Source organism: Apium graveolens, chromosome 6, assembly GCF_009905375.1.
Source record: "Apium graveolens cultivar Ventura chromosome 6, ASM990537v1, whole genome shotgun sequence".
NCBI lineage: Eukaryota > Viridiplantae > Streptophyta > Magnoliopsida > Apiales > Apiaceae > Apium > Apium graveolens.
In genome coordinates this window covers 76,326,459-76,346,356 of record NC_133652.1, presented here as the reverse complement: position 1 = coordinate 76,346,356, position 19,898 = coordinate 76,326,459, and the positions used below count along the sequence as shown (strand labels likewise).

General features: G+C 37.8%; 1 long non-coding RNA gene and 1 other non-coding gene across 3 annotated transcripts; both read right to left on the bottom strand.

The window, feature by feature from the left end:
• Positions 1 to 3,167: 3,167 nt before the first annotated feature.
• On the bottom strand, positions 3,168 to 5,293 carry LOC141663661 (uncharacterized). Of its 2 annotated transcripts, none has more exons than XR_012551593.1 (5): positions 5,119 to 5,293; positions 4,765 to 4,919; positions 4,280 to 4,474; positions 4,091 to 4,165; positions 3,168 to 3,725 (listed from the first exon to the last, which is right to left on the bottom strand). It is a non-coding gene; the product is annotated as an uncharacterized LOC141663661 (long non-coding RNA). The 2 variants fall into 2 exon arrangements; XR_012551592.1 differs by having other exon boundaries at positions 4,608 to 4,919; positions 5,119 to 5,292.
• A 14,101-nt stretch (positions 5,294 to 19,394) lies between these two features.
• LOC141669992 (small nucleolar RNA R71) lies at positions 19,395 to 19,501 on the bottom strand. The gene has a single exon (XR_012554245.1). It is a non-coding gene; the product is annotated as a small nucleolar RNA R71 (small nucleolar RNA).
• Between the last annotated feature and the right edge of the window lie 397 nt (positions 19,502 to 19,898).

The window sequence follows — 19,898 nt, the reverse complement described above, 5'->3', positions numbered from 1 at the left end:
TATATCTTTGTTGAAGTAATGAGGGAAAGCAATGCAACGGAGATGGATGAGTCCTGTGGCCACATCCGTGCAATTAGAAGCTTTGGAGTCCATACTATAAATATAGTCACTTGAAAATTTAATAGATGCATCCTCATACTATGGTACCAACTACCAAGTTTCGTTGTAGAAGCAGAGCCTGAAGACTGATAAGAAGATTAAAGTGGTTAATCTGGTTTTAGTATATTGGTTTTCTTGGAGCCATGGAAAGCTTGCAGCCCAACACCATGCCATGTCCCTTGTACATATACTTTATATTTTGGTACTCAACAATTGAACATATACATAATTAGGTTAGCCGAGCAATTTAGGTTTTGTAATCGACAAAACAGCCTTTAATGAAAATAGTAGGCAAGCCTGATGTACGAATCATTTGCACACTTCATTGTAAAATCTAAAAACTATTCATAGCAAATAAAAGAACAAGAAAAGAAGTACGTTACGAAATGTCAGGCACTTCACTTGGGTATTTGATGATGAAGCAGAATCAAGGTCCTTGCCATTGCAGCGTTCAGGCTACACTTATCGCTTATCTTTAAGAAAAGAAAATAGCCTTGGTAGACCAACATCGGGCTTAACCCAATAAAATTCGTTAAGACACGTAACTGGGCCTTGATACTTTCGCTCCAAACTAGATGTGTTTCCCACTCTTCTTAATTCAAACTAGTAATATACCTTTCTACTGACATACAAAACCCAATCATGTATTAGTTCTAAGCTTCAAGCTTCAATTTTACGGTTTAATAGTATTAGCTAAATTATATAAATTGATATATCATATTTCCCTATAATAGTATAATGTAAGTAAGTTAGAAATATATGACACTAATTTAAAAAAAAATGCCAGGCTAAAAAAAAACTTACATTTTATTCATTTAATTTTATATAAAAAAAGTTACCTTAAAAAATCGAAAAAAAATTATTTTAAAATATACTAAATACAGACCTACACAGAATTTTTATTCGTATAAAATATTCACTCCTTACCTTTTTACTTGTCACACACTGACTTCGTCAAATTGACCAAAATATAGTACTATTTTATAATTGAATAAAATAAAAAAATTATATCCTTAAAAAGTAAATTTAATATATTTTAATATATAATTTTCAGTTTTCTTAAATAATATAAGAGTAGTATTTAATTTTTGATAAAAAAATGGGTCAAATTGATCAACAAAAAAAAAATATGACAAAAGGGACGAAGGTATTTATTAATTTAAATTTTATTGTCACATTTATTGTCAAACTAAGGAGATAGATATTTTGAATAGCTTATTGTTATTTTCTATTAAAAAGATTGTTTTATAAGTTTCAAAACACATACACGTATTGTTAAGAACAAATGTTAATGATTTGTCGTCGCTCAGTTGGTTAAGAAGGGGAAGTGGATAATTATCCTTTTGGACACAGGTTCGAATTTCACTCGAGGCAAATTTATGATTATACGTCCTGAATCAGAGCATGTCGCTTAAATGCAGTTTACTTGATTCCCGTGCAATTGCAGGCTATTGCGTGAGTTCATGGGGTTTACCGAATGTGTACTCGAAAACTAACGGCTGCAGGTTCACTACAATAAAAAAATGTTAATGATTTAACCTTTATTCCACCCATGTATGTAAGATATGAGAAATGATCATTATTTAAAATTCTATAATTTAATAAATTTTTATTGTAATGTGGACAAGTTATTTTCAATGTTTAATTTGAATAAATAAATAAATTACTAACTCTACTATAAAATCTTAGTCAAATACTGACGGTATCTTATTTTTTTAAAAATGAATGCATTTTTCTGTTTCATTTAAAAGTTACAATTAAAGAACTTTAAAATTATGCACCATTAAAAATATAAAAATGTAAGAATTTTTATCATATAAAACCGCAGCCGCTAGTTTTCGGTGCCCATTAGGTAAATCTTGTGGGCTCACACAATAGCTTACAAACCACGCTAACTAAGATAAATCGCATTTAAACGACGACAAGCTCTAAAATCATAAATTTTCCGCGCGTGAGATTCGAAGATGTGATCAAGATAGTTATCTACTCTTTAACCAACTAAGGCCCTTGCGAGCACTTGTAAGAAATTTACATAAACATAACATGTGTCTTATTTTAAAAATGGAATACATTTTTTTTGTTTTATCTAAAAAATACAATTAATGAATATTAAAAGTATGCACCATTAAAAAAATATAAACATATAATAAATTTACTTGAATATAACATGTAGCAAAATATTAGTTTGGTGAAAAATACAATTTGCTAAAAAATTATCATGGTGTGATATTTGAGTTGTTTATTCTATTTTAGTTCTTACTATTATTACTTGATTCTAAAATTATTTGTTTGTAGCTAATATGCATTTAGAAAATAAAAAATATGTAACTTCTTACCGTTACTCCGTTTGTGGTTAATATGATACCACTGAAAATTAAAATAATTTATTTATGATTTTACAAATTTGAAAAATAAATTTTAAGTAAAATGAATTTACTTTTTTAATAAAATATTTTTAAATATATTCATTTTAATAATATACATAAGTTTTAGCATATATTAGAATCTGATTCAACATTTTTGATACAATATACAAAAACCCAGACAAAAACAATATACAAAAAACTCCAGACTTATGATTTTGCTTTGTCTTGGGAAATTTTCAAATTAATGAATGTGAATAACAAATCAACTTCCAACGTAATTCCTAGGTAGTTTCTAGCTATATTGGATTTTTAAATTCCTAGGGAATAGGGATGTATGCTTATATTGGGTTTTTTAATGCTTTAGTAGGTAGTTTCTAGCCATGTTATGGTATTGTTCTTGGATTTTTAACTCTCTGCAATGTATTGTCCAGGTAGCTTGTGTGGTGTATTCTTATTTTGTCATCTGATATACAATGACTTGTAAAAAAACAAATAAAAAGGCTACACTAAATCTAAAACATGTAAGCTTCTCCCTCTGGTACTGGTCAGTGGTCACCCCTGTATGAGATAGTTCTGATCAAGAAATCAACTTCAGAAATGGGTGAGCATTATCAGCATAATTATATTTTCTTTTAGCTGTAAAGTAGTGCATTGAAATAAAGAAATATTTACATGGAAGATTCATCCTTTGTCAGATTCTCTAAACTTGGACACGTATTATATTCTAAAGTAAACCACTTTAAGGAAATTAATCTAGATTTTAGCCTCTAGATACCATGTCCATTTCAATGGTAAGTTAAGAGTTATGGTAAGATAAAAGCTAATAGAGAACTTAACTCATCCCTGAGGTTTTGGTAGAACTTTCTATATAGGGTTGGTCAATCTTCGGGAGTTGACTTGTAGGATTATAGTACAATACAGCCATCACCATTAGTTATAAAAGAATGGATATATCATCTAGTGGTTATGATATGAACTTTCTTATTCAAGGGATGTTCATCCTTCAAGTTAGCTGCTGCTGATTCTAATTATGCAGATAGCCTATCCTTCTGATCTATCTACACCGACTTAGAGTCAAGACCAAGATCTTTGGGGATATATGTAAATAATAGGCCTGCAAATGTTGTTGACCATGATGTTTCAAGGGAGCCGATTGAAGAGATAACAACTCAAGAACTACCAATCGGGGTTAGCGACGTCTTTTGGAAACATTTTCTGACTAATCAGACTCCAAATTCCTCTACCACTGAGAAAGTCGAGCTGTAAAAATTAGACACGAAAGGAAGAATAAGTGACACTACAATGGAAGGGCAACAAAAATGTTCAAACTTGTTAAAATTAGATAATCCATCACAAAAACCAAATTGCAGCATATTGCTGGTGTTTGCAACCACGAATTGTTTTTAAGAACAAATAACAAAACCAAGGTCTGAAATTAACAATATTATCTAATAGCTACATAATGTGACAAAGACACTATATTGCTGCTACCTCGACTGAGAATCACATACTTTTCCTTCAAAAACCAAAAATTGAAAATAAGGTTCTAGCTCATTTAATGAATATACAAAACACTGTATACTATACATGTTAAAAAAATGCATTAGGAAAAAATTGCAACTAACCACTTCTATCTTTTTGGAGGATGATATAGCAGAACCAGGTGTGTATCCAGTATCAGAAATCTCTAAATCATCGGTCTGCAACATAAACATATGGTATTTGATTTGTGAACTTTTCTGATATACTGTCGTGAAGAATACAAATTACAGAACACACAATACATATTATAAGTAATTTACCAGAAAACTCACATTTCCAAAATTAGATACTTCTGTCACGGACATTGCCATCACATACTTAGAGGAATTACTATGAGCACAGTCAAATGCATCGATAGCATAGTATACAGTACTACTCAGTAATATTTTATCATCATTGAGTTCGATCCTGAGGTTAATTTCCTTGCCTGCTAATTGGCTTCTGTGAGTAGGGTATTTCCCAGGATCCTGCAATTTGATTACATTTAACAGGTTAATAGAACAAAACTAAAGTTGAAATATATATGAGGACGAATAAAGGTAGAGACACAAAACATCATATCCCTCCGCAATCAATTTTGTTACTGTTTTTCCCGTTAACCTCTTTGTCGCTTGATCATAAATAACAAAATTGAAAGTTTCGGTTGAATCCTCTGCAAGTACAACAATTTTGTACCTCGTGATTCAAAAACAAAAAACTATTAGGCCACAAAGAATACGAAGTTTGATAGTTAAAATTTCTAAAATGAGTCTATAACCTCTTACGCAGGATTGGGTAGTTTTGACTGCATCTTGAGCATTTGTATATCCCCTCCAGTTTGACAACATGTCCATAGCAGTTACTTTTGTTGCAGCTCATGTACCGTCAAGCATCACTCTCCTCCACAGTTTTAACTCTGACTTTGCAATTCATCTAAACAATATTTGTTATATTAATACAACATTGTTAGATATACTAATTATGTAAGATAAGTTAGATTGATTGAATAAAACCAAATTTGCTACTTATATGAAATAAGATACAGAGCATCAAGAAGTTGAAACATGAAACATTACTTTAACATATAATATTAATATAAAAACAAAGTAATTAATACGGTAAAGGATAATACCTTTAAAAAATCTGATGTTGTTACAATCTCAATTGTTGGTGCATTTGAGTTTACAATCTGAGTTGGTGATGAAATCACCTTATCCCAAAGAATATAACCTTCTTCAGTAAGCCTTGTATTTCATATTGTCATAAAGGGTAAAGTGTGTCAAGAAAATTACTTGGACTGTTGACATACATACCCGAGGATTTCTGAAAATTGCTTACTACACTGGCTTGAGTTACTTACAATTAGAGCTGGCCAAACGAGCGGTTTGGCTCGGCTCGTTCGTAATTCGACTCGTCAAAATTCGTATAATTCGGCTCGTAAATAAACGAATAATTATTCGGCTCAAATCGTCTAGTCTAACGAACCGAACACGAATATCATTTTGTGAAACCGGAACCGGCCCGGAACCGACCGGCCCGGACCGGCTAATTTGTAATCGAACTGAAAATCTGAAAGCAGGTGAACCGCGAATAATTCGTTCGGCCCGCGAATTATTCGTTCGTCTGAACAACAGGCACGCGAATTATTCGTTCGTTCTGTAACATACTAATTCATTTGTAAAAACTAACTTTATTTTTCAAAACTAACAAATTTATTTTTTAAAAAATAACTTTTTAAAAATACGATTAAAAATAAAATTTTACTAATCTAATAATATAATGTTAATCGATGATAATCTTTTTCAATATAAGAAAATATAAATAAAAAATAGAAAACCAAAAAAAATAAAATAAAAACAGCAATTCACCGAAACATAAATGCAAAAATGTAGTTGACTCATGACTGTACAAATAAAAAGCAAAACATAAAAAAATGTAGTACATTGTACAATTAAAAAACAAAACATAAAAAAATTTACTACACTTTAGTACATGAGCTCATTCGTTTATTCGTTATTCGCCTATTCATTCATTATTCGCCTGTTCATTCGTTTATTCGCCAGAACGCCAAATTCGTTTAATTCGCGAGCCGTTCACGATTATATTTTCTGTCTAACCGGCCCGGCACGGCACGCCCCGCACAGATATACGTGCCGTCCACGAATTGTCTGAGTAGTGAACCGGCCCGCCAGGAATTCGGCCCGGCCCGCACGGAACGACCGTTTGGCCAGCTCTACTTACAATACAGTGGTCAATGTTCTATATGCCCATCATAGAATATCGTGTGCCCATCATAGAATAGCGTTATCAACCTTAAAACAGTGGTAATATTTTCATTAATGTAAATTCAATAAGAATATCGTAGACAATTGTCATGCAAAGACTTACCACCTCTTTCCATCAAAAAAATTATTAATACTGTGTCTGCAAGTACAAACGACGACATCAATTACTACATAGAAGATTGAGGGGTTTCCATGATTAAATATAATGACTGTATTTTTAAATTTAAAATTATATTGAATTATAAAGTAGAAGGTGACAGAAGATATGGTTATTGAGGGAGTTATTAAACTGATTCGCTGCAATCACGTCTCACCTGGACAATACTTTCAATTTAAATTACGGGTCGATCGAGAATGATGGATAGTCCTACAAAATAAAACTATCACCGTGTATTTCTAGAAATGGGTTCACCCGCTTGGATTTGGATGCTCCATGTATATTTTTAATTGACCAAAAAGGACATCTGCTGGAAGTTTATTAACAAAGGAAGGAAGGGTAATTCATGTAATTTAGAAAACTTGATACTAGTAAACATTAGGAATATATTGATATTGATTGCTAATCTTCATCACATCCGATCCTTACCTTTTAGAGAACCGGGGTCCCTTTTAAAAAAATTATTTAGAATAATTAATTTTTAACAATGAAATTATAAAAAAAGTTTTAAAATTTTCTAAAATTTGATGCATAATGTAACAATTATAAAAGATGAGTTATACAAGCGTCTTTACCTTGAGACCAATTGAACAACAATAGATCTGCAGGTTTGACCTCTTGCACAGCATCCGAAAAAAATCCCATAGGAGCCTCCTTATGCACTGGAACGCTAACCTTGGAGCAGAAATCCACCAAAATGTTGTTCCCACTAAAACACACGCGAAATTACACGCAAGCGTACGTGATCACAAGTAGTATAAGATTTAAGTCGAGCTCGTTCCCACAAAGACTGGTTTAGGTTAAATTTAGATTATGCACTTATGCAACAATGTATGATTATCGTTCACAGCTAAGACAAATAACAAGTTTGAGTTGATTACCTAGTCAAGAGATTATACTAGCATGCATTAACTAAGAGATTAAAAGTGATTTACTTATATGAGAATAAAATATGGGATTCTAATTGCACTAAATACTTTATTCAAAGTTTATGTCTTTATCAATAGTATGCGATGGTGATGATAACTAATCAGATAACACGAAATTAGTATACGTTATCTTTCAATATACGTACACCCTACTACTAAATATCCACAATCAAGATAGAAGTTGAGTAGACACCAATTATGCTTAGACCCTATATGTCTATAGAATCTGAGAACATAACAGTTGAAGAGCAGGTTATCTATTATGATTACATAGGGTATGTAAGATGGTTAAAATTACACTACGAATTATGCATGTCAATTCATACATAAACCTATGCTAGCATGGCAAGTTCTAAACCTCTATATTCACTATCGCTTCAATAGATATTAACAAACAATCTTAGATGTTAGCTACGCATCAAAGACAAATAAGGACAACCAAACTAGGAAATCATAAATCACCACACACTAAAGACTTAGAACAATCAACTATTGTAATCCATAAATAAATTCGCTAGAACCCCATGACAACGTTTAGTTCGTGATCGAACACATCGTCGCCATGGGTTCCAATGAAAACATGATATTAAATAAGTCAGAATATTACGATAGAATATCAAAGTCTAGAGTTTAGAACAAAGAAAAAACAAGCATCCAAAGTATCGACTAAATCAATGAATACACAAGAATAAACTATGTCTTCTTCTCTGTAGCCGTCTTGTGCTCTCTAGGTCTTTGTTATGCTCTCCCTGGCTTCCTTGTAATCAAAACGTCTTTTTATCTTTATATATAGGCTCCTGGATGATCTGGACGCTTCAAGTCTTCAAGTCTTTTTATCTTTATATATATTCTCTGATATGATTGGAAATAATGTCGAAGTGTTCATGGACGACTTCTCCGTCTTTGGACATTCATTTGATGAATGTTTGAATAATCTTCGTTCGGTGCTCAAAAGGTGTGTGGAAACTAATTTGGTGCTCAATTGGGAAAAATGTCATTTTATGGTGCGTGAAGGCATTATTCTTGGGCATAAAGTCTCTAGCAAGGGTCTTGAGGTGGACAAAGCCAAGGTGGGAGTCATTGAAAATCTTCCACCACCTATTTCTGTGAAAGGAATCCGTAGTTTTCTTGGTCATGCGGGTTTCTATCGGCGTTTCATCAAGGACTTCTCGAAGACATCTAAGCCGTTGTGCAACTTGCTCGAGAAAGATGTGCCTTTCAAATTTGATGATGAATGCTTGGCAGCATTCGAGACTCTCAAGAAGAGTTTGATAATTGCACCAGTTATTACGGCACCTGATTGGACATAACCTTTTGAAATGATATGTGATGCGAGTGATTATGCAGTGGGAGCAGTTCTTGGGTAGCGCAAGAATAATCTTTTTCATGTAGTCTACTATGCTAGTAAGACTTTAAATGGAGCTCAAATGAACTACACCACTACTGAGAAGAAACTCTTGGCTATAGTCTTTGGTTTTGAAAAATTTCGATCTTATCTGCTTGGGAAAAAGGTGACACTATTCACTGATCATGCTGTCATTCGCTATTTGGTCTCAAAGAAGGATTCGAAGCCTAGACTTATTCGTTGGGTGCTCTTGCTACAGGAATTTGAGTTAGAGATCAAGGATCAAAAAGGTACCGAGAATCAAGAAGCTGACCATCTCTCTAGATTGGAGAATCCCGGTTCGACTTCACATGATAAGACATTGATCAACGAATCTTTTCCGGATGAGCAGTTGTTCGCAGTTCAGGAGGAAGAACCATGGTTCGCAGATATTGTGAACTATCTTGTCAGCAATATAATGCCTCCTAATATGAATGCAGCTCAAAAGAAGAAGTTTCTGCATGAGGTGAAGTGGTACACGTGGGATGAACCATATTTGTTTAGGCAGGGAGCTGATCAGATCATCAGGAGATGTATCCCATTCTGTGAGACGGAGGGGATATTACGAGACTGCCATTCCACAGTTTATGGTGGACATTATGGTGGTGAAAAGACGGCAGCTCGTATTTTGCAAGCAGGTTTTTTCTGGCCTACGTTGTTTAAGGATTCGCAGCAGTTCGTTTTAAGGTGTGATCGTTTCCAAAGAGTGGGGAATCTTACTAGAAAGGATGAGATGCCTTTAAATATGATGCTTGAAGTCGAGGTCTTTGAAATTTGGGGAATCGATTTCATGGGACCATTTGTCTCATCCTGCAATAATCAGTACATCTTGCTGGCGGTAGATTATGGTTCGAAATGGGTAGAAGTCAAGGCTCTACCGACGAATGATGCAAAGGTAGTGTTGAGTTTTCTTCATAAGCAGATATTCACAAGGTTTGGAACGCCACGGGTAATCATAAGTGATGAGGGGACGCATTTCTGCAATCGTAAGTTCACTTCTATGATGCAGCGCCAATGTGAATCATCGTGTTGCTACTGCCTATCATCCGCAAACTAATGGTCAAGCTGAAGTGTCTAATAGAGAGATCAAGCGCATTCTAGTTGTCAACTTGATCGAACTCCTCTACGTCAAGCTAATGATGTAAAAAAGCGCTTCTTGGGAGGCAACCCAAGGCTTTAACCTTTAGGAACCTTTAGAAGTTAGTACCATATCCAAAAAACCCAAAAAAATTAGAAAACTGGGCAGAAAAAAAAGTTTTTTCCAGAAACCCCTGGGGCGCCCGCCTGGAAACCCTGGGCGGCCGCTCGGAGTCTGGGGCGCCCGCCTGGAAACCTGGGCGGCCGCTCAGGACCCTACTGTCAGAATTTTTTGCCTTATAAAAAAATCAAAAAAAAAATCAGAAAAAAACCAAAAATAAAATACAAACTCACAGCCCACGATTTCTCTCCCACAATTCCACGTTTTCTCTCCCACAAACCCCACTCCTACTCTAATTTTAACCCTAATTCCTACCCTATATATACACACAACCCCGAGAGAGAAAGAACTTTGAAGATCGTAGGAGGGACCAAGACGATCAGGGGCGGAATCCGCAACCTAGGGGACCAGTGATAAATGCAATCTTTTGAGGACCGCGACCCCGAGGGCCTGTGATAAATACAATCTTTGGAGGACCAACTGCTGCTGGTTTGTCCAAGAACTCAAGGAAAGCTTATACTAGAGAAGTTATGCATATTGTTGGGGAAGCCCCGAAGAGGGCTAGGGCAGGAGTGACAATGACATTTGATAATTCTGAATTGGAGGGTGTGAAATTTCCTCAGGACGACCCGTTGATCATAACACCAATAATAGGGAACATCCCGGTGAAGAGGGTCCACGTAGATAATGGTGCCTCGGTGGATATCTTGCTCCATGATACCTTTTTAAGGATGGGCTACAATGATTCTCAATTAACCCCGACCGATATGCCAATATATGGATTTGCAGGAGTGGAGTGCCCCATGGAAGGGATAATTAGGTTGCCAACAACTATAGGGCAGGAACTAAAGCGAGCAACACAAATGTTGGACTTTGTGGTGGTGAAGGCTAGTTCAACTTACAACGCGATTATGGGAAGAACATGGATACATGCCTTCAAGGCAGTCCCTTCCTCCGACCATTCAGTGATGAAGTTTCCCACCCGGAATGGTATTGGAGAAGAGAGAGGAGATTAAAAGATGGCAAAGAGTTGGTATGTGGCCTCTCTAAGGGAAGATGGAGTTGGGGGCAGGTTCTTCCTATTGAAGATCTGGATATTCGTGAGGATGATGAGAAAAGAGGGAAGCCAGCAGAAGACTTGGTTCCAATCCCTTTGGCTCCTGAGGATCCTGAGAAAGTGACTTTCATTGGAACAACACTAGAGGAAACCCCTTAGATGGAAGTTGGTAAAATTTTTGCAAGAAAATAGTGATGTGTTTGCATGGTCGGCAGCTGATATGCCAAGCATAGACCCGTAACTGATCACTCACAAGCTGAATGTGAATCGAAATCGAAAGACTGTGAAGCAGAAGAAAAGAAGCTTTGCTCCAGAAAGGCAAGAAGCTATTAAACAAGAAGTAAAGAAGCTCTTAGAGACTTGTTTCATTGAGGAGATACAATTTCCAGAATGGTTAGAAAACCCTGTGATGGTAAAGAAGGCTAATGGAAAATGGAGGATGTGTGTAGATTTCACCGATTTAAATGACGCATGCCCAAGGACTGTTTCGCATTGCCAAGGATAGGTACATTAATAGATGCTACTGTTGTACATGAGATGCTGAGCTTCATGGATGGATTCAGTGGATACAATCAGATCAAGATGCACAAGGATGATATCCTAAAGGTATCATTCATTACTGACTTTGGTGTTTTTTGTTATCTTGTTATGGCGTTTCGTCTCAAGAATGCAGGAGCCACCTATCAAAGGTTGGTCAATAAGATTTTCAAGGACCTTATTGGCAAGACCATGGAAGTTTATATCGATGACATGTTAGTCAAGAGTCTAGTGAAGACTGACCATATAACCCATTTGAGGGAAGCTTTTGAGGTCCTGAGATACCACAAAATGATGCTAAATCCTGTAAAGTGTACTTTCGGAGTGGGATCTGGAATTTTTTGGGACTGATGGTCTCCAAGAGAGGAATCGAGGCCAATCTCGATAAAATAAAGGCAATCTTGGACATGGAGCCACCAAAGACTATCAAAGATGTTCAAAAGCTCACTGGAAGGGTTGCTGCATTGGGGCGATTCATCTCCAAATCTGGGGACAAGTGTGATAAGTGGCATTTTGTACCACTTAGAACGTCTTATAATGGCTTGAATTGATGTCTTGAAATCAGGTATTTTGTGTATTTGATGCATTTTTCTAGTGTTTTTGCATTTCAGGGTATAACTTGCGTATGTAGGAAGAATTCATCAGAAATAAGCCTAGGGAAGTGTGTGGCATTGGTTGTGGAAAGTTGGGGGCAGAACACACCAAAATCAGGAGCAGAATTCAGAAATTTCCAGAAGGTGCTTGGGCGCCCGCTCAGGATGCTAGGGCGGCCGCCTGGGAGCTTGGGCGCCCGCTCAGGAATCTGGGGCGGCCGCTCAGGGACGAAAATTTTAATACTGAATTTTATAATCCTTATTCTGATGGACTTCTGAGATGGCTGGTTCTTGTGGGCTTCTATATAAGTAGTTCTCAGAGATGTTTCACATAAGTGTGGTATCAAGCAAGGAGCAAGGAGAGAAGAAAGAAGACCGTTTTAGCACATCGCAACGAAGAAGAGGAAGCATATATTTTCTTGTGATTCTTTTATTCGTTGTATTAGTGGATGCTAGTTTTCTTTACTTTGAACCTTATTACTCTTGTGACGTACTCTGGTTTTAATAAGTATTTTTATTAGTTTATATTGTGTGTATTATCATGTTTTCATATGAACCCATAGTGACGATGAGTTCTATCATGGGCTAATCGTGATCATGGGGTCATAATGGATTTACTATGGAATTTTTTAGTTAGTTGTTTAATACCTTAGTGTGTGATGATTGTATGATATCTAGCATAGGTTGTGCTTATTCGTCTTATGTGCATCGCGAATATATAGGATAGTCTGTTAAATTCCTGTGAAGCGACGGTGGATCTTGAGGTTTAGAACTTGCCATGCTAGCATAGGTTCATATATGTGTATGCATGATTAGTGGGTAACTCTAACCGTTTTACTTTCATAAAGAATAACTTGTGCTTAAATCGTTATATTGTCAAATTCTGTAGATATATATATATAGTCTCAACATAATTGATGCCTATTCAACTTCTATCTTAATTGTGGATGTTTGGTAGAATGGTATTAGTACAACGAAAGTTGGCTTTTATCAGTTTCGTGTTGTTTGATTAATATCATCACTGTTACATGCTAAGGGTAATCACGATAACTATTGAATGGAGTAGTAATGAAGTTATGATCTCATGTGTGTTTAATATTGTTAATTCAAGTGTCAATTAAGTGTTTAATTCTCCTAGTTAATTGTAGTTAATAATTAGTTAATCAAATTTAAGTGTTATTGTCTTGACATTGAGAAGTAATCATATATTGGTGAGTAAGTGTTAATTGAACATAATTAGTCTGAGTCTCTGTGGGAACGGACTAGAAATTATTCTATTTTACTTGCGAACGCGTATACTTGCGTAAATTACTAGCGCGTGTTTTTGTGCCTAACAAAGTGCTTGTCATTCTTCAAGTCCTTGAAGAAGGTTAAAGATTTCATATGGACTGAAGAATGCCAGAAGGCATTCGAAGAATTAAAGAAATATATGGCCCAGGCCCCGTTGTTGGCCAAGCCAGCTCTGAGTGAAATTTTATACTTGTACCTGGTCATTTCAGAAAATGCCTTGAGCGCTGTACTGGTTAAAGAGGAACTTAAAGTCCAGAAATCCATATACTATGTTAGCAAAATTCTGCATGGGGCTGAGCTGAATTATTCAACTATTGAGAAGTTTGCTTTAGCCTTGGTAATTGCTTCAAGAAAGTTGCGTCCTTACTTTCAGGCTCATCAAATTGAGGTGTTAAGAAATCAGCCCTTGAGAAATATTATAAATAGTCCCAAGGCTAATGGGAGGCTGATTAAGTGGGCAATAGAGTTGGGAGAATTTGACATCAAGTACAAGCCACAAACGGAAATAAAAGCCCAGGCATTGGTTGACTTCGTGGTGGAATGTACCATACCCAACCAAGAAGTCGGGGGGCAGGAAGATACTATACCTCCAAACACAGAAGGTGATAAAGGAGACAAAGAGAAGGACAATAAGGAGAAGGAATATTGGGTTCTCTATTTTGATGGAGCATCAAAAACAAATTCAAGTGTAGCAGGGCTAGTTTTACAAAGCCCCGATGGGTTCTTGATTGAATATGCTATGAAGTTAGACTTCCCAACTACAAACAATGAAGCAGAATATGAAGCCCTAATAGCTGGCCTTGGCCTAGCAGGGACACTGAGAGTCAAGAACTTAAAAGTCCGTGGAGACTCGAAGTTGGTCATATCCTAGGTGAAGGGAGAGTTTGAGGAATGGGATGATACAATGGCTAAGTATGCCCGCCTAGTAAGAGCTGTGATGACTCAATTTGATGAGTGCCATGTTGAGCACATCCCAAGGGAGGAAAATGCTAAGGCGAATGCATTGTCAAATTTTGCTTCATCTGAGATAGAGGAAAGTTCCGGAAGCATATACTTCCGCGTTTTGAAGACACGAAGCATTGATGTTAAGCTTGTAGCTCCTATAAGGCTGGGGACGTCATGGATAGATCCTATTAAGGCCCATATTCAAACTGGTTGGCTGCTAAATGATGTGACTGAAACACGGAAGTTGGCTGTTCGAGCACTGAGATACTCCTTGATCGATGGGATTTTGTACAAAAGATCTTATGTGGTTCCTTACTTAACATGTCTCAGGCCCGATGAGGCGCGCCTGACTCTTGAAGAAGTACATGAAGGTATCTGTGGGCAACACCTGGGGGGCAGAGCACTGGCTCATAAGATCATCAGTTTAGTCTTCTATTGGCCAGAGATGATGGCTGATACCAAAGAGTATGTGAAGAAGTGTGATCGTTGTCAGAAACATGGACTTGTTGTTCGACAACCCCCCGAGATGTTGACTTCCATTAACTCTCCCATCCCCTTTGCCATGTGGGGAATGGATATACTTGGGCCCTTCCCCATGGCCACGACACAAAGGAAGTTCCTGATTGTAGCCATTAATTATTTTACTAAGTGGATTGAAGCCAAGCCTTTGGCCAAGATCACAACTAAGCAGGTTGCACAATTCCTGTGGGAAAACATCATGTGCCGATATGGAATTCCCGTATCCTAGTTACTGATAATGGAACACAGTTCAACAATGAGGAATTCAAGAAGTATTGTGAGGAGAATGAGATTGAGTTACGATTTACCTCTGTAGCTCACCTGCAAGCCAATGGGCAAGCGGAAGTGGCAAATCGAATAATCCTGGATGGACTAAAGAAGAGGATCGAAAAGTCGAGGAATAAATGGGTAGATGAAATGCTCCCAATATTATGGGCCTATAGGATTACTTGTAGAGTCACGACTGGAGCAACTCCCTTCATGTTAGCATATGGAGCAGAAGCGGTTGTTCCTGTAGAGATATCACATTCGTCTCCCAGGATACAAGCTTTAATGTTGAGGAAAATGAGGAGGGGCAAAGATTAGTCCTGGATCTAATCGATGAAGTACAAGATGAGGCACATATGAAGATAGTGGAATATAAGAAAAAGGCTTCGTTCTACTAAAACCTGAGGGTTAAGGAAAGGTTATTCAAGCAAGGTGACTTGGTCCTGAGGAAGGTGGAAGCTTCCGGTGTTGGACAAAAAGGAAAACTTGCCCCAAATTGGGAAGGGCCATAAAAGGTCAGAAGTGTTCAAGGAAGAGGAACCTACAAGCTGGAGACTATGGATGGTTTTGAAGTCCCGAGAACTTGGCATGCACAAAACCTGAAGATTTACTATGTGTAAAATGGTTGAGCATGATTCTCACTTGTCAAGATGACAAGTAGGTTGAAAAGCACCTTGAAGCTTTGATTGCTTAGGATTTCATGTTTTAGTTTTACTCTTTAAAGTTTGAGTTTTATAAGACTTGTGTAAGGGATGAATCCCAAAAGTTTATGAAATTTAAAAAGTTTACGAAATATGTTTAAAATCACTATGGCATGACAAGTAAACTAAGTGCATGAGATAAAAGCATAAAGTTTGATAAATAAGACTGGTTCAAATAAGCAATACAAAGTCTGATAAATAAAGTCTCAAAGACAAAGTAAAATAAATAAGCCACGCAGGGCTAGAAAAGCTCTAAGGGGCAGAGGTGCCCTCGGCATCCATGTCATCGTCTCCGCCACTCTCGTTGGATGTCTCAGTGGTCCCGGAGGAAGAAGAGATATGATCATATGCGGAAGGCCGATAAGATGACTCGGGAGGAGAAAGAAGTGGATCTTGAGGGGTACGATCCGAGACGACCACTCGGGTACGAAACCTCTGTAGTAAAGTCTCATCTTCAGGGCAGACATAGTCCACTGGGTTAATATCGGGACAAGCCTCATTCACGGTTCCAAGGGTCGTGTCCCAGCCAGTCCTGAAAAACCCAGGGAATACCGAGTCGTCCCTCACCTTCATAGATTGAGTGAACTCCTCCGAGTCCAAATAGTTATCGATCTCCCTATCCTTCTCAACCCTCAGCACGACCAGGTCAGCATTAGATTCTCCAAGCTCCTCCTCCTTGCGCTTCAACTTCCTCTCCAAAGAAGCGTACTTCTTCTGCTGCTTCCTAAGGGCATTATCAGCCTTATATGAGGCCCTCTTCCACGATTTAGCTTGCCTTACAGCAGCTTGAAAGTGAGCATTAGACTAAAACGAAACAATAAACGAAGATGTAAGGCAAGCGGATGCTAAGAGAAATATAAAAAATAAGTAGGATTTTAAGAAAGGATCGTACCGAGGCCAAGGACTGAGCACCCATGAGCTTTATCCTCTCCAAGTCTGGGCCAACCACGATGTCAGTAAAGTCCTTGGGGGTAACACCGTGGTAGGACGAATCCCATGCATGTTTTGTGGATCCAACCACAGTGTCCCCTCGACGAAATCCCCAAAGAGGCTGGAAGGCACCAGTGGCAACAGAGGCAGGAGCAGCCACAGAAATAGGGGCATTTGGGGCTTCAGTTCCCCCAGAAGAAGCTTCCACCATAGGCTCCTTGTGCTTCCTTAAGAAGCTAGGCTCTGTAGCCTTCCCCCGGGTATCCAGTCCCGCAAGCCGAGCCTTCTTCATCCTCACGGTTTCTTCAACGACAGGCACGTTATCCTCGTCGATTTCCTTAACAGCTGCAAAAATAAGAGGAAAACAAAAATAAGTTGCGTCAATAATGCATGAAAGAAAGTAAAAACAAGAAGGGGAGAAAAATACCCTGGGAAGAAACTGAGGAGTGCCCCACTTGGATAAGGGAAAACTCCTCTAAAAGAGTCCATCTGGGAGTGGCACCATTATCCCGAATTAGCTCATTATAGATAATAGTCTCCTCGGGGGTTAGGTGAATGGATTTGAGACTACCATCGCTGATAATTAGATTTTATATCCACTTGGAATGCTTTATTACAAACTTAAATTGGTGTTTTGGACTCAAGTTGTTGGTATTTTGATGTGTTTTTGTGTTATTGCATTTCAGGTAACAATTAAATGAAGAAATGAGCTTTTAAAGGAAATATGATAAAAAGTGATCAGATTTGGAATCCTAGGCCATTGTCAAGTTGTAGAGAATCTCAATAGCTTCGCGTGGGCAGTTGAATCGCCTAATTCTGACGAGTAGAACTCAAGTTATGGCCAAAACAAGATTCATCAGAAATTTTTCCAGTCGGGAGCTGATCGCCTGCCCAGGAGAGCTGAGCGCCCACCCAGGAGAGCTGAGCGCCCGCCCAGGAGAGCTGAGCACCCACACAGGAGAGCTGAGCAGCCGCCCAAGGCGCGGCTGGTCGCTGATTTCGTTGAAAAAGCCTTTTTGAGTGGAATTTGACGATTTTAAGGGTCCAGGTCCACTAGGGGCGTATATATACTTAAAAGAAGGGTTTTCATCATCCGGAAAGATTGGGATACCAAGGAGAAGACCTAAAAGCATAGAACAACTCCGAAAAAGAAGATCTTATTTTCAACTTGTGATTCTTTGAATTTGTTTTAACTTTGGATGCTCGTTTTCGTTCTTGTTGAACCTAGATCTCGTTTATTCGTACTTTGATTATTATTCAGTTTATTAAGACCTTGTTTAATACCATGCTTTCATTGGAACCCATGGTGACGATGAGTTCAATTATGGGCTAATCGTTGTCATGGGATTCTAGCGGATTTACTTATGGATTTCAATAGTTAATTATTCCGATATCTTGGTGTGTGGTGATTGATTGATATCCTAGTATTGGTTGTGCTTATTCATCTTATGTGCGTAGCTAACATATAAGATAGCATGTTAATCTCTATTGAAGCGACAGTGAATATAGAGGTTGAGAACTTGCCATGCTAGCATGGGTTCGTGTATGTGTATGCATGAATCGTAGCTAACTCTAACCATTTTACTTGTCCTATGTAATCACGATAGATAACTTGTGCTTAAACCATTATGTTGTCAAATTCTATAGGCATATAGGGTCTCAATATTATTGGTGCCTATTCAGCTTCTATCTCTTTTGTGGATGTCTCGTAGAATGGTACTCGTGCAACGAAAGTTGGCGTTTATCAGTTTCGTGTTCTCTGATTAGTGTCATCACCATCACATGCTAAGGTTAAGAACGAAAAGGCTATTGAATGAAGTAGTAATGAAGTTAGGATCCCATATTTGTCATATATAGTAATTCAACCTCAATTCTCGTAGTTAATGTTATTTAGTATACTCTCTTAGTTTAATAAAAACTCAATTTGTTATTTGTCTTAGCATTGAGTGATAACCATACATTGTTGCATAGGTGCATAAATTGAGCTTAACCTAAACCAGTCTCTGTGGGAACGAATCTGATTTATATCATATACTACTTGCGAACTCGTATACTTGCGTGAATATTAGCGCGTGTTTTTCGCCCTAACAAGTTTTTGGCGCCGCTGCCGGGGACTCGGTGTTAATATTTAGTTTATGTGCTTGTCATCAGTGGTCGTTAAAGTTCACTGACTCGGACTCTTTTACTCTCACAGTTTATTTGTTTGTGTTTCAGGTACTCAGTACAATGGGAGATCCAGCAGCACAAACGAGAGCCTTAATGGATTTTTCTCAACCTAAGATCAATGGCATTCAATCTAGCATTGTCCGGCCAGCTATCATAACTAATACCTTTGAGATCAAGCCTGACATAATTCAATGGGTGCAGAATTCAATCCAGTTTGGGGGTTCTTCAACGGAAGATCCCAATATGCACATTAGGGATTTCCTTGAGATCTGTGACACTTTCAAGTTCAACGGTGTTTCTGAAGATGCTGTAAAGCTGATACTGTTCCCATTCTCTCTGAGGGACAAGGCTAAGAGCTGGTTACACTCTCTACCAGCTGGTTCGATTACTACTTGGGAAGATCTTGCTCAGAAGTTTCTTACTAAATTCTTCCCTATGGCAAAGACAGCTGCAATGAGGGATGCTCTTACTCAATTTGCGCAGCAAACGGGAGAATCTTTGTGTGAAGCTTGGGAGCGTTACAAGGAGATGCTTAGGAAGTGTCCTCATCATGGAATGCCTGATTGGATGATCATCAATTGTTTCTATAATGGTTTGGGAGCACAGTCCAGACCCATGCTCGATGCAGCAGCAGGCAGAGCATTATGGGCAAAGAGCTATGAGAAAGCTTATGATCTAATTGAACTGATGATTGCTAATGAATATCAGTATCCAGACCAGAGATTGCCATAAAGCAAGGTAGCAAGAGTTCTTGAAGTGGATAGATATACGGCTATCACTGCTCAACTAAAGGCGTTGTCTATGAAGATCGATTCTCTGGCTAACTATGGTGTTAAGCAGATAATTAGTGTTTGTGAGCTGTGTGCAGGTCCGCATGCGACGGAGCAATGCGCTATATCTAGTGACTCAGCTCAGTTTATGAGCAACTTTCAGAAATCGCAGCAGCCAGTTCCT